The following is a 13,344-nucleotide window of genomic DNA, read 5'->3' as shown; positions in this document are numbered from 1 at the left end:
ACGGCTGATTCCAGCAGGGTGGGTGTTTTTGTTGACAATGAATTAACTGTACTCAAATGGCCAACAGAGCACCTTTGGGATGTGGCAAACAGCAAAATCACGTCATAAGATGTGTAGCAATCAGCAGAAACTTTGATATTATCAGGTCAATATGGGCCAAAATCTCAGAGGAATGTTTCTAGCACCTTGCCAACCTTTGCCACGAGGGGTAAAGCAGTTCTGAAAGCAAGAAGGGACCCCGTGCTATATATAATATAAGGTGTATATCCACTTCTGAAGCATTTTGGTATTGGCTATAACATGAACATCACAGAGCCATGTGATTCTATGCAGAGAGACCATAAAAGAACTTAAAAAGAACCGAAAAATTGAAACCGACAAAGTTCTCACACAGGTTTTAACATTAGGCAAGGCAAGACAAGGCAAGGCAAGGCAAGTTTATTTGTATAGCACAATTCAACAACAAGGTGATTCAAAGTGCTTTACAGAGTCATTAGAAACAAGAACAAATAAAAAGCATGATTTAAAATTGAATAAAACAAGCAAATAAACTAACTAACTAATTAACAAACAAACAAACAAACAAACAACAGTATATAAAATCAAAACAGATAAAATCAGAACAGTAGATAAAATCAGTAGTTAAATGTAAGTTTTGGAATTTAAGCTTAAAGTGTGGATTTGGTGCTTTATTCAAATGCAGCTGAGAACAGGTGAGTCTTCAACCTGGATTTAAATAAACTGAGTGTTTCAGCTGATCTGAGGCTTTCTGGGAGTTTGTTCCAGATATAAGGAGCATAAAAGCTGAATGCAGCTTCTCCGTGTCTGGTTCTGACTCTGGGAACTGATAAAAGACCGGATCCAGATGACCTGAGGGATCTGGATGGTTCATACTGGGTCAGGAGGTCATTGATGTATTTTGGTCCTAAACCATTCAGAGCTTTATAGGCCAGCATCAGAACTTTAAAGTCTATCCTCTGACGGACAGGCAGCTAGTGTAAGGACCTCAGAGCTGGACTGATGTGGTCCACTTTTTTGGTCTTAGTGAGGACTCGAGCAGCAGAGTTCTGAATGAGCTGTAGTTGTCTGACTGATTTTTTAGGTAGACCTGTAAAGATGCTGTTACAGTAATCAAGCCTACTAAAGATGAATGCATGGACTAGTTTTTCCAGGTCCTGTTGAGACATCAGATCTTTTATCCTTGATATATTCTTGAGGTGATAGTAAGCTGACTTTGTTATTGTCTTAATGTGTTTTTCTAAGTTTAGGTCTGCATCCATCACTACACCCAAATTTCTCGCCTGGTTTGTGGTTTTTAGATGTATAGATTGAAGTTCTCTGGTGACCTGTAATCGTTTTTCTTTGGCGCCAAAGACTATTACCTCAGTTTTGTTTTTGTTTAGCTGGAGAAAATTGTGGCACAACCAGTCATTGATTTCCTCAATGCATTTACCAAGAGCCTGTACAGGGCCTCGGTCTCCTGGTGACATTGTGATATATATTTGTGTGTCATCTGCATAGCTGTGATAGTTTATTTTGTTGTTGTTTATAATCTGTGCCAGTGGGAGCATGTAGATGTTAAACAGAAGGGGTCCCAAGATGGAACCTTGGGGAACTCCACATGTGATACTTGTCTGCTCAGATGTGAAGTTACCTATTGATACAAAGTATTTCCTGTTTTCTACGTATGTTTTGAACCAGTTTAGTACAGTTCCTGAAAGACCTGTCCAGTTCTCCAGTCGTTTGAGTAATATGTTGTGGTCAACTGTATCAAATGCTGCACTGAGATCCAGTAAAACTAGGACTGACATTTTTCCACTGTCTGTATTCAGACATATGTCATTAAACACTTTGGTCAGAGCGGTTTCAGTGCTGTGGTTCTGTCTAAAACCTGACTGGAAGGCATCGTAGCAATTATTCTGTTTTAAGAAGTAACTGAGCTGTTGAGAAACTGCTTTTTCAATGATCTTACTTAAAAACGGGAGATTTGAGATCGGCCTGTAGTTGTTCATTTGTGTCTTGTCAAGATTGTTCTTTTTCAGTATAGGTTTGATTACAGCAGTTTTTAGTGATTCTGGAAACACACCTGATAATAAAGAAAAGTTGACGATCTGTAACAGGTCTGACTCTAAACTCTTTGAGACCTTTTTGAAAAAACTTGTTGGCAGGACATCTAAACAGCAGGAGGAGGAGTTCAGTTGACCTAAAATGTCCTCCAGGTCTTTGCTGTTAATAGGTTGAAACTGTTTCATGGTGTTTAAACAGTTTTTTGGTGGACACAGTACATATCCTGGATCTGCTGTTGATGTACCAATTGCTTGTCTAATTTTTTGGATTTTTTCAGTGAAGAATTTGGCAAAGTCATTGCAGGCCAACCTGTGCGAAGATCTCTGGTCATGATACTTCTTCATATTCATTTAGTCTTTATTTTGTCTTCTGGGTTACATAATAAAGGTGTTATGAAAGCATGATTATAATGATCATCCTTTTTAAGGCATCCAGCCTTGACTTGCATGCGTATTTCCCTGTGCGTCTAAAGAATTTCAGTGACAGGTGATCCCTGCAGTAAACCAATTTAATTCAGCTCTTGTTAGGGTTACAGTGACAACGTTTTATGCATTAGTGACTGTTTTGACTATGTTTGATTTGCATATTAGAAATGCATCATAAACATGATGCAAGAGAACAGTGGGAAGGTACCTGAAACTGACAGAAGATGACACGCCTGGAGGTCTTTGCACACAGGTTTTGTCGTGACAGGTTTGCAGGTAATCAATCTTCAACATAAAACATTAAAAAGTTTAAAAGGTTCTGTGCATGTACAATCATAATAAATAGCATTTTCCTCTGAAATACCTTGTTTTAAATCCTTGCTGCACTTTCTGGCAGTTATTTTCTACAATATTTAGCTTTAACCCACAAGTTTGTATGGCTGTATCAATGAAAATAAAGATTTGCCGGCACTTGTACCTGTTGATCTTCACATCAGCAATGTCTAAAAAGGAATAGATACTAACAGAGGTTTTCATGAAATAACACACTTACTGTAGTGCCTTCATTAAAGATTGCTACCTTTGAATACAGTAAATTAAAGGTACACTTTATTTATGTCTTACTTTTCAAGATAAATATCATATGGTGCTTCACAACAAAATACCAAAAGCGCAAAAACAAAATGTTACCCAAAAGAAGTTTAAAATCATGAGTTTTTAGCTGCTTTTTGTAAGAGATCACAGATCTTAGGATCAGAGGGAGACTTCCAGGGTCCTTCAGTTCTTAGCCTTGCATTCTGTATAGCCAGCAGGCTCTGATTACATGAGCTCAGCTATCTGCTGGAGATAGAAAAGTTCACAGATGTACACCTGTACATGTCTATGAAGATCTCTAAAAATCTAAACCAGACTCTTAAAGAAGACTTACGTCAACTGGGAGCCAGTCTTTTTTTTTTTTTTTTTTTTTTTTTTTTTTTTTTTTTTTTTTTTTTAAATGACATCAGAAACAGCAGTATGCGACATTACGTGATGGCAGAGCTTCAGTTCATCCTTTGTCTTTTTTTTTTTTTTTTTTTTTTTTTTTTAATAAATAGGACAGGGGGAATGAATGAGAGAAAGAGGGGGAGAGAAAGAAAGAAAACCAAAGGGGAGAAGAGACGGTGAGAAGGGGGGGGAAGAGAGAGAAAAAAAAAAAAAAGAACTCCTGGGTCACCTGTATGGAGAAAAAAAAAAACAAACAAAAAAAACAAACAGAGGAGACAGCAAACAACAAAGAGCAACATAATAATAGAGAAAACAAAGCACCATCACAATAAACTAGCTAGTCATAGATATCAATATTTACTAAATAATAAACGATATTGTGCAGCACGCAAGATAGACAGCGCACAGTGTGCTTTGAGGCAGCAGCCAAGAAAGCTTTAGTCCGCGTCTGTGAATACCCATGTGTGCATACCTGTGTGGATCAGCATGCTTGCATTCCAAAGGTTTCTCCATGTAATGATCTGCTAGGGAGTGTGGGGGGGCCACAGCCCCGTCCTCCAGGGTGTGAAGCGGGTATGGAGGAGATCAAAACTCCAGACATCCAGAGGCCCCCAGAACACAAGAGACCATGGAAGACCAACAGAGGGGCAGCCGCGCCACTGTTCCAGTAAGAGCTGAGGAGAGTCCCAGATGAGGGCTCGCCCAGCAGCCGCGGAGCAGAAGTCAGGGGGAGTTGCAGTGACGCGCCCGTGAGCTCCGCCGGCCCCCAGCTGTGCCTGAGTGACCGAGCCCCAGGCCGAGAGGCCGGGGGCACCCCACCTCCAAAGGGGCCCGAGCGAGCCCCAGGCCCCAGGCCCCGACAAGCGGCCGCCAAGGAGTGAGCCGGTGTGTACCCGGACGCCCACCCCCAGACACAAAGAACCACCAACACACCGACACCTGAGGGAGTCCGCCACCGGCAGGGGAAGTGGTGGTGGGTGGAGATAGGCCTCAGAACCTTGGAGGGCCTGAGGTGTCCCCAGAGAGGTGGCGTCTGATACCCAACCTGACATATAGACACAGACATACAGGCACACACAGACACAAACATCCATTCCCACCCTCATGCTCTCATGTGCACTCACTCCACACTCAACCAACGTGGAGACAGACATAAAGAGACGCTGTACACACAATCACACTCCCCAAGCGTACTCTACAAACCGGGTCTAGGTACCCTTGCCCCTGGAGGGGGGAATTGCACCCAGACCCAGGTGGTGTTACCCTTTTCCCTGCGGTGGGGAGAGGCAGACCACCCCGACTCCGCAGCAGCAGGGAGGCCCCACACCCCAGACCGCAGTCGGACGGCCAACTCCTCCTACTAGCCCTCCCGCTCCAGCAGGCCGCAGAGAATGGGGGTGGGAGAAGACTCCAAACCTCCCTCCACCCGCTCATTGTAGTGTTGATGCATATGTGTTCTAAGGTGCAATTAAAACCCAGGAGGGCATGGAGCTACCTGCCAAGGAGCAGCAGGTAAGCGCATAGTCCCTCCTGCTAGCCCTCAATGACTAAGTGTATTTAAAATTGAGAGGTGGGCAACGACGTCAGGGGTGAGGTGTACACCCTGATGGTAATTTGGACTCCGTGATTGTGCCCACCCCCAAGATCCTATATGTATGTGTAATGAGAGTGTGAATAATGTGAATGTCTAAGTTGTGGGATAAAATTGAGGCAGAGGCAGCCAGAAGGGGACGGGGTAGCCTCCTCTGCACCCTGGTGACATACCCCCACTCCAAGGCCCTGCATGTGTGGGTGGTTGTGGAGGAGCGGGAAGAGGGAGGCAGCTGGAGATGGGGAGGGAAGGAAGGGAGGGGCAGGTAACCCCTCCCTGGGGCCAGCTCCCCCGCTGACCCCAGTAGGCACTCCCACCCTTCGCGACCCGCCAGGGAAGGGGGGCCCAGGCCCATCAGACCGGGGCCCAGTGCAGTAGCGCCCTCCGGCTCCACAGAGCCCTGGACAGTCCACCCAACCCCACCACAGAGAAAACTGCACCCACCCCACCATCCACACATCTTCCAGACTACATAAGACGGTAAACGCCCAGGCTGAGATCTTCCTCCACCTCTCCTGTATCTCCCCCTCCTGCAGAGAGTTCCTGAAGAGAAGAAAGCTCCTGCAAGATGTGACCATCCCCCCCACCAGTTGAAGAGCCCCCCAGGCGGCTCGACGCACCGGCGGCACCCTGCTCCAGGGCCGGGCCCCCATGCACCCACCCGCCCACAACCCCGGCAACACACCAACCAGGACCCAAGCCCCCGAGGCCCGGCCCGGGCCCCAGCCCAGAGACGGAGCGCCCCCAGAACCTCACGCCCATCCCGGACCCACCCAGGGGCAGCCAGGTTGCCAGGTCAGTAACCCACGTCCGTCAGCACAGACCCTCCCCTAGCCCCGCTGCACGCAGCCGCGAGGAAACAGTCACCTGAGAGCCAACAGAGCCCCCAACCGGACGTGACCGCTACCCCGGGTTGAGCCCCCCAAGGAAGATGCCTCCGGGGAACCCCCCGACGCCCTAAGCCTGTCCCTACCCCCTCACCAATCACAACAGTGAAGGCGGGACCAAACTATGACCCCCCACCCCCACTAGGTGATGGAGCTGATAAAAGGGGCCCAGAGCAATTGATCTAATGTGGTGGCAGAGGCTGTGTCAAGACTAATGTAATCTAATAGATAATTTCTATATTGGTTAGAATTAAGATTATTTTTATTTTTCCAGTTCATGAGGACTGTTTTCTTGGCTATGCATAGGGCAGTGAAGATCATATGGGCTATATTCTTTTCTGAAGTGACATTATCTAAGCTGCCCAGTAGACACACTAAGGGGGAAGTTGGAATGTTACATTTCAGACACTTTGATAAGTCTTCACATATCTCGCGCCAAAACTTTTGCACTGGTGGACAGAACCAAAGAGCGTGGATGTAATTGTCTGGTGTATTGCCTTGACAGTGTGAGCAGTTTTTGGAAGATGTAAAGCCCATCTTGAACATCCGATGACCTGTATAGTGCAAAAACAAAATGTTACCCAAAAGAAGTTTAAAATCATGAGTTTTTAGCTGCTTTTTGTAAGAGATCACAGATCTTAGGATCAGAGGGAGACTTCCAGGGTCCTTCAGTTCTTAGCCTTGCATTCTGTATAGCCAGCAGGCTCTGATTACATGAGCTCAGCTATCTGCTGGAGATAGAAATGTTCACAGATGTACACCTGTACATGTCTATGAAGATCTCTAAAAATCTAAACCAGACTCTTAAAGAAGACTTACGTCAACTGGGAGCCAGTCTAACTGAATTACCACGTAACACGTGAGTGGTCAGAAGACCTAGTGAGAAGAGCAGCAGCAGCATTTTTAACAAGATGCAGATGTTCCAAGGAAGCTTTGTTATGGCAAATGAACAATGGATTACAATAATCCAGTGATGTAATAAAGTCTTTAATAACACTTTCCAATTCAAAGCATGACACGCAATATTTTAATGAGTAATGTATAAAACAATAAAATACAGTAAAAGAAAGAGTCAACCAGTGATCCAACACTAGCATCTAAAAAGTGGTTGGAGCCCAAAGTTACCCCTAGATTATTGATAGAAGATTCATAAAAACTGGCAAGAGAATTGAGAGTTTATATTATAAAAACAGACTCCCGCATTCTCTTCATTACATTGGAAAAAATTGTCTGCCATTCACCTTTTGATTGAGTCGAAGTAACTGTGCAAAATCTGCAACTCAGAGTCATCTGAGGGTTTAAAGAGATATACAACTGACTGTCATCTGCATAGCAGTGATAAAAAAATGTCCTTAACAGTGTTCAAAATGTGCAGAAGACAGCGCAGATCTAACAGATAGAATAAAGGCCCCAGAACAGAGCTGTGTGCTCACTGTGGACTAGAGAAGTGGACGAATAAAACCCAGGTGGACCCACCCGGTATTTCATGGTTAACAGCATCCAACCGAGAAAACGAGTCCATCATCAGCAAAACAGAACATACACTAACATGTCATTACGCATTAACGTGGCATTAGAGACTCTAAGAAAAGCTGCTTTGATTAAATGAGGCCTGTGAATGACAGATTGATTTTATGCAAAATGCTTAATTTGTCTAAAACAGCTGTTAGCTGCTCAGCCTCTAATCTTAATGACAAAAGATCATTTTTAGATTGCTCTAAAACTGCTGAGATGACAGGATTCTGGGCTACATGGTGGCGAGGTGGTTAACAGCCTCAAAGCAAGAGAGTCCTGAGTCTGACCTGTGGAGTCTGCATGTTCTCCCCATGTTTGTGTGTGCTCTTTCCAGGTACTCCAGCTTCCTCCCACAGTCCAAAGACATGCAGTTAGTGGGGTTGGGTTAATTGGTTATTCTAAGTTGTCTGAATGTGAGTGTGAATGGTTATCCATCTCTCTGTGTTATCCCTGTGACAGACTGTCCAGAGTGTACCCTGCCACTCGCCCTATGGTAGCTGGGAAAGCCTCCAGCCCAAGACATTTTTGAATAGAGATGCAGGTAAAACATCAAGAGGGAAGCAGGACGTATTTATTGAGTCAACTAATTTGATTAGCTTGGGTCTTTACCCAAACAGATAAAAAGCTTTTAAAAATAACAGCATGAGCTCTGAGTAGGACAATTTTAATTTGAAAAACTTGGGAAAGCAGGTGAAAAACAATATGACTAAGAGTGTCAAATAAGATCTGAGGATTACCTCTGGTCTTAGAAACCAGGAATGGAAAATAGGCAGCTGTCACGTCTCCTACTGAAGTGTTTAAATAAACTGAAAAGAAGGAGATGAACTTTTAAATGAGTTGATCGCCACCTTTGGATATTTTGTAAATGGATTTATTCAAAGGGAAACGTTTCAAAGAGGAGATAATCTAATTTTAACAGGTCAGAATGACATGAAATGAAAAGACAATGATCATTAAAATTAAAAAGATTAATTACGAGATCAAGTTTCATCCTGGGGGGATAAAAATACATTGAAATTAGCAGAAACTTTATTAGCAAAAAAGAATACGGATGGGATACAGATGGTCAGAAATCAAAAGTGTCCTCAGAATGAATAAAGTCAATATTTAAACCCAAAGTAAAAACGAGGTCCAGTGTGTGCCCTTTGGTATGCGTGAATCCCAGCACGCTCAATAAAATGAATCAGAAGAGTAAACAGTAATAAAAACCTCATGACAAAGTGGATAAAACCTTAATCAGAGTTCAAGCATGTGTGCTTTACTGAAATTCTGGCGAAACCGTGGTTAGCATTTTGCCTTAGAGGTGTGTTTTAACACTTAAGGCCTTTCCGTGTACATTTTCCTTTATGAATGCTCCAGTTTCCCCCTACAGTCCAAAAGCATGGTGAGTAGGCTCACCATAAGTGTGAATGTGAGTGCTTCTGGCTGTGTAATAGCATGTTGTGCCACCCTCTTCCTGCAGTATACAGTGTTCACTCTGCCTGTAAGAGATTGAATTTAAGTTAATTTTGGTCATGCTTCACTGCTGAATTGATTTATGCCAAGTCTGAGACTGTCAGGAAGCAAGTTTTACTACAGTGTCTTGAAACGCAGGCAGTTATTTTGAAGCATTATCAGTGCCGTGCAATAGAATTACCATCATTGTTGTCCCAATAAGGGTATTAAAACGTTTATTTGTAAGTGGAACTTAAACTTCTACCACTATCTATGTTAAATATTTCTCCCAAAAATTTAGACTCAGGGTTAATGTTACTATTTCTGTCTATGGCATCTCTTTCCATCTTTGCAATTAAAGGATTTATACGGTAAACGTAGAGTGCACAACAAGAACAAAACGGAGGCGGGTACATGGGGACAGACACTTAAGTTTTTTTTCATTCAACAATATCTTTATTCATATTTTAAAAACATTAATAACAACAACCAGGCAGAGCAGACTGTAGTTCGGGTATGTACTGAGCATGTAGGATTACAGCAGAGAAATTAGTCATCCTTCTCATGCAGTTTGAGCATTTTAATAACTGACCAAGCCCAAACGTCTTCCAAACGCCTTTTAGGCAACGAAGAAAAAAATGCATGTTACTAAACAATGGTTGGGGTGTCATTTTTTAAATTCTCCATGGTATGACTGTGTTTGCACAATAATAGTTTAACAAAAGTGACATAGGCCACCTTTGAGGGGTGTAATTAACAGTTAATCATCTATATTTTAGCTCTAAATCCTCTAACTGCTGGGTTTCTGTTCTGCAGGGTTGAAATTATGAAATTTAGAGCGATGGATATCAGAGCCAGCAGCAGCCAGCTAATCATATCTCGCACAAAAAGAAAACAAATCTTGTGAAGCTAACATGTGACTAATTACTAACTGATTCATTTCCTCATACTGCACCGCTACACCACATTTTTGGGTTATCCCAACTACCAGATCCCACTTTAGCCACTGCATGTTACCCCCAGAAACTCTAGAAACTGTAGGAATGATCTTGTCCCTGGAGGCAATAGGGGATGGGTTGTAAATTAGTCAGCTATGGCCTCCTTCATTTTCTGTTATCTAAAAGTATTCAGAATGTTATGTTCCCCTTTGCTATAATTATAGACTCTAAATATGCAGGCCAACCAGTGTGGCGGGAGTTCCTATAGTTGGGTTGCGGTCACGTGGTTCTGATGACGTGCGGAGGCAGCGCGATTTTTGAGTGGAGGGCGGAAGTAAACATGGAGGACACTGTGGAGAGTCAGGAGAGCAGCTATTGTGCAACTTTAGACCCCGTTTCTCGGGAGAGATATAAACAGATAGTTAAAAAATATATCGGACGTGATCCGTATTCTTTGAAAATGTCCGAATACACCACAGAAGTAAAGGATTTGCCTACTATCGAGGCTGTGGATATCACCAACTACTTGGTCCTCCAGACTTCTTACTACACTAGGCAGCAAATGAAAGCTTTCAAGAGTCTGGAGGCGTACAATTTTTTTGTCAGCGGGTGGGTCCACAACCTTGGAACAAAACGTCTCCGTGATGGATACAGTTTGGTGTTTGCAAGGGTGAGTGTTTGTTCTTATATTGCTTTATCTTAAACACGCTAACAGTTAGCGGTAGCGGCTTTAACGTCAACAAACATGCCACATCCTTAGGACTTCGTTAGAGTGACAGTTGTTTGTTTCAAGGTAAACCATTCTCAGCGGTCTAACGAGACACCTCTGAAGACTTGGGTAATTGCAAAGGAGGATGGAGAAGTGATTGCAGCTCATTGCAATTGTATGGCAGGGTTAGTAGCCTGTTCTCCACTGTCACTAGGCTCAAATCCGGGCTCTCAGCCGTCTGTTGCATATCCAAAATCGCCTCTGCACATCGATGCTGTTCTGCCTTAAGCTTCATTCTTTTCTCTCGTTTGAGAACTGATTCCGATCTGGGTTTTCGTTCGTAGCCGAGATTGACCGTCGGAGCCCAGTCCTCCGACTCCTCGTCATCCAAAGCACTTGGGCAGCCTATAGTCCCAATCAAGTCAATATTAGACTACTAACTTAAAAGCACTAAGTAAACGAGAATTTAACGACAACCTAATGCTAATAAGTTCGTTTGCAAACATAACATTACCTCTGACGAAGTGGTCGCTGCAGACACGGGCATTGGCAGACTCTGCTCCTCCCGACTGTAAACGTAAATTTAAAATCCATTTTTTCCTACGTTTTTCGGTTAGAATTTTCCATTTTTCTCCTCTTCGTTGGGCTATTTTTGGTACCCTAAAATACCGTTTATCAGTTTCTCTGGTCGACCTACTGGAGCATCCGTAAACACAACAGGACATAGGCATTTTGCGTACTGTCTGTCTGTGATTTTGCGCTTATCTTTTTCACTTCCGACCGCCAGTCAAATTTCGCGCTTTACGTCGACGTCACGTCTACGTCAAATGAAACCTAGCTATTGTCATATTAAGTATACAGAGAAAAGCATACCATTTGTGAATTTTCCCACAGATTCTCAGCACATTCAGACCTTAAGTCTGACATCAGCAAACTGACGCAATTGGACAATAAAAGCCTAATGATACGTTGTTACTCTTTTCTGACATCTTTTGACACGTGCATCACGAACAGCTCAACCATGTTCTCGCTAGTTATGTGCATAAATAAACTCAGTCACACTTCATGAAAAAAGACAATTGCCAAATGATACGTGAAGCACAGTCTCTAAGTTAACAGTCGTGTGATTTACATCAACCCAACCTTCGTTGTTATGCAGACGTCATATGGTCAAAGCTGTATTGGACACCCTAGTAGTTTTCGTGTCTGACTGCAAATGCACTGGAAAAACTGCTGCTACAAGAGGGGAAAGGTTTAGTTCTGCGGTGTGAAATATTGTCAGATACAGCACTGATAAGACACGCACATGTTCTTTGGTGTTAATTGTGACAACTCTGGTTAGGTATTTCCTTTTTTTATTTTATAGTAGTGTTGAGTGTTTGCCATTTGGTTTTACTTCCACTTTTTGTTTAGTTTGCTTTCAGCAACAACTGTGTTCAATCAGCTAATAAATTATATATATATACACTAAACAGATTTTTGTCTCTTTAGATTTGAATGAAACATTTGAGATTTTATATATGACACAAGATAGTTGATAAGTGGTAAAATGGTAAATGGCCTGTATTTATATAGCGCTCTACTAGTCCCTAAGGACCCCAAAGCGCTTTACACATCCAGTCATCCACACACTGGTGATGGCAGCTACATTGTAGCCACAGCCACCCTGGGGCGCACTGACAGAGGCGAGGCTGCCGGACACTGGCGCCACCGGGCCCTCTGACCACCACCAGTAGGCAACGGGTGAAGTGTCTTGCCCAAGGACACAACGACCGAGACTGTCCAAGCCGGGGCTCGAACCGGCAACCTTCCGATTACAAGGCGAACTCCCAACTCTTGAGCCACGAGTGCGAGGTATTAATAACTATTAATACCCCGCACTGTGTTCATTAGTGCTTGTTTCATGATACTGCTCTAAGTCACAACGGTTTGTGCCTGCTGGTTATATTTAAGAAAACCACCCTCAACAAAATATTGTTGAGCCTGCTTAAACATGCCAACAGAGTTGCCTGTTTAACAATCCATAACTACTTGCTATAAACACAGTGGAGTCAAATTTCATCACAATTAACAATGATACGTGTGCTGGTGTTTTAAGCTGCCAGGATTGAAAGTGCCTTGTCTACATGCACGTTTTGTGGCTGAAAACAATATGAATTTTAAGTTACACAGCATTTTTAATTATCAATTAATATGATATACAAACAATTTAAATCTTGTGGCAAAGACAGTGAAAATTAAGATTAATGTTTGGGTGAAGCTAAATAAACAGAGCGCATTCAAAGGGTGAGCAAATCTTATTGCTCTACTCTAAGAAAACACAAGGTTTAAGCAATGAGCTTCACTGACTCATTACCCACATTTTAACTACTCAGTGTGGAAAAAGTCACTCGCACCAGACTTATTCTACACTAGCTTCGCCCTGGTCACACATCCAGTCAGCTTCTTAAGCTCAAATTAGGAAACTGAGCTATTGCATTTCATACTTTTTGTGGAAAACGTGTTCAAATATGAAAATCTGTTCTCTTGGTGTGGCTTTGGAGAAATTTCCAGGGCTAGTTTTAGGCTACATATATTCAGGTAGGCTTGTTAGGGCAATCACTCTCTGAGAGACTGATGAAGGTTTGCAAATAATTGCTGTATAATTTATAAATGCAGACATGTTGCCATCAGTCTGAATGTGTCTTTGCCAATGATCTCAACTTGAGGGGATTCGACTCAACTGGCTGCCAGCTGCTTGTACTCTGGTTATAATCCTGTAGAAGGCGGCTGCTGAGCACAAACGTTAATGTGT

Source organism: Diplotaxodon limnothrissa, linkage group LG10, assembly GCF_057381915.1.
Source record: "Diplotaxodon limnothrissa isolate DT_005_m linkage group LG10, D_limnothrissa_male_GT1.1, whole genome shotgun sequence".
NCBI lineage: Eukaryota > Metazoa > Chordata > Actinopteri > Cichliformes > Cichlidae > Diplotaxodon > Diplotaxodon limnothrissa.
This window is presented reverse-complemented; position numbering follows the sequence as displayed.